The sequence below is a fragment of the Penaeus japonicus genome, unplaced genomic scaffold (assembly GCF_977035675.1).
Source record: "Penaeus japonicus unplaced genomic scaffold, GWHDUDI00000001_assembly GWHDUDI00000006, whole genome shotgun sequence".
Lineage (NCBI taxonomy): Eukaryota > Metazoa > Arthropoda > Malacostraca > Decapoda > Penaeidae > Penaeus > Penaeus japonicus.
Window position 1 is genome coordinate 25974541 of NW_028234408.1, and position 2500 is coordinate 25977040.

A 2500-nucleotide genomic window follows, 5' to 3' on the forward strand; every position below is an offset into this window, starting at 1 on the left:
CTTGTATGGGTTAATGGTTAATCAAGGGATGGAATACACCACACATATTTGCTTGTGAAATTCATACAATATATGCATTTTTCTCTACATGGTTGCGTGTACAGGAAATCTAAACGGTTTGTTATTTAAATTCAGTGAGCTAAGCAGTTTGATATGAGTGACTGCCTTTGATAGTACTTGGAAAATGAATTATAAGGTAACCATGCACTACTCGCATGTATTATTCCCCGAAACCTTTGTGATTATATGATACGATTTAACATTCTAGAATATTGAATATGATGTTAAGCGTTTATGGGATATAAGTCTGACTAAATGCATCAAAAGAATGTTTGCTAAGGTAAGCAGACTAACAATTAATAAAGAAACTCCATAATACGTGAGGAACGGCTTGCCATTAAAATTTATTGGGAATGGTGCATTTTTTTCTTGAAATAAGTATTTCTACTAAATTAGCCATCTACCTAATTAGAATATGATATCAATGAAATTTTAATTATAACCGCTTGTTATGATGTTACTGTATTCTAAAGCAAGTGTCCTAAACATCATTCCCACACGTGTCATAACATCAAATTAATTGGCCTCGTGAGATGCCGCAAAATATGATCTAAAATTAAACTCAAGTAGAAAATTATTTATGAATTACCGTTTAATCATGTAGTTTTATATTATATTCTATGATTAGTGTAACTGAATTTCTAAAGACTTTCGCTTGTGTTTCAGTTACTACGTTTTTGTACGTAAATGTTCCAATATTTACCCTAGATGAAAACTAATATTCCAAACCGCTAATTTTAAATATATCAAGATGAAATTCCACGAAAACCTTACTTAAAAAACACAATGGTGAGAGGCATTAGATCAAATTAAAATGCTTTCCCAAAGGACATTCAGCAATCATTGGATAGAAGACACAGGAAAATGAATCAGAAAAGGAGAATGTGGCACATGAGCGGTTGTGTGTCGTCGGTGTAGTTCCCGAACTCGCCACCAGAGGAAGCACGTGGTCGCTCATTGTTCAACCAGGCGGTGTGAGGAGCGACTTTTCATGGTTTTACTATTGTAAATGAAATGTAAGTACCATCATTGCATAGTCTTCGTGTGGTTTACTGACTAACACAAATGTCTTCGTTATGGAAAGCTTAAATTATTAGTTAAAAACGTTTCTTTCCCGCTTGTTAGAAGATGCCGCTTACTACGCCATGTTTGTTTGGCCGACGCTTCGTCAGTGGTTTTTCATTTTGCTCCTAGTCGGCATTTTCACGTAAGACCCGTCGTTTTATTTAATTATACTGGCCTTCCCGTTCCGTTTGCTTGTTAGCTAATCATTACGATCAAAGGAAAACGGATTCTTAGGGGAAAATGCCGTTTCCCAGACCCTGCGTGGATTTTGTCGAGTGCGCGACTCAAGCTCTTTGACCGCGAGGGTTCGCACGGCGGCGTTCGCTTGTCGAAATTCTTTTCCAAAAGAAGCAGCGACCAACTTCTCATCAGACATATCAGGCCTGTAGGCAGTCAAGAGCATTTGCTATCGAATTCATCAACTGTTATCCATCCAACTCGTAAAAGAACATTGGATTAGTGGCTCTTGCTATTGTGTTGTGGAGCGAAGTAAATATTCAGTGGACAGTAGACGGATCAATTCTCAATTTGTTTTCATTATCAAGAACAGTTATTCGGGACAGTAGACTGGTTAGTGATGGCGGTTTTGCAACAAGTTGCATGTTGACATTTTGTGTAAACTTCATAATTGTCCAGAATATTACTAGAGTGAGGGATGTGTTATGCATTGGGAGCATAATTTATTTTGGGCCATTTCACAATTTAAGGTAAACTATTTGTGGAAGCAATGGATTCATGAGTCTTAAGACATCTGGCTTCTAATGTAAATTAATTATTAGATTGTGAAATGAACAGACCTAGGTATATTTCCGCATCATAAAATTAATTGGAAGCTTCTCCTTTGATAGGGGGTAACCTCAGAACTGCGTAAGGTTAGGTTTGTTATTTGGTTGGGATTTTGCAGACCAAAAAAATCATAGTAATTACCACGAAGTACTTTGAAAAAGGGGGGGTCTAGGGTATTGAAGCCCCCCCCCCCCCTGGCTCGGGATAACCTGAAAACTAGGCATGGTTGGTTCTTGGGTTAGGATTTTGTAAACAAGAAGTACCCTGAAAACCCATTCAAAATTCCTGCTAAAAAATGCTTTGTGCCATGCAACTGTGATAATTTTGCATGTGGTATGCCACATGTTTGAGTAATAAAGTGGTATTATTGGATAAAGACGTAACAACCTGTAGGGAAAAAACAAACCTTTCGGCATGGCATTCCTTTAAATATGACGTAACACAATAAAACCCTTTTCTTCCGCGAATGGTTTCCAATGGAAATGAGTAGCGAAACTGTACAAAGCACAATGAAAACTACCAGAAAAATATTGTCATGCCTAGAAGTTTGGTTGCATCTTTATCCAAATTTACCAGTAAAGTAGCCATA

General features: G+C 37.2%; 1 protein-coding gene across 6 annotated transcripts in view; it reads left to right on the forward strand.

The window, feature by feature from the left end:
• Positions 1-937: 937 nt before the first annotated feature.
• Positions 938-2500, forward strand: part of LOC122250832 (serine-arginine protein 55) — a 20817-nt gene continuing 19254 nt past the window's right edge. For 2 of the 6 annotated variants that reach the window (XM_086537832.1, XM_086537836.1), the window contains exon 1: positions 938-1076. The gene's annotated coding sequence lies outside the window, so the exon portion shown is untranslated. Of the gene's footprint in view, positions 1077-1188; positions 1268-1407; positions 1511-1676; positions 1696-2500 lie in introns of those variants that run through there. The other 4 variants (XM_086537833.1, XM_086537837.1, XM_086537835.1 and 1 more) reach the window with 4 other exon arrangements.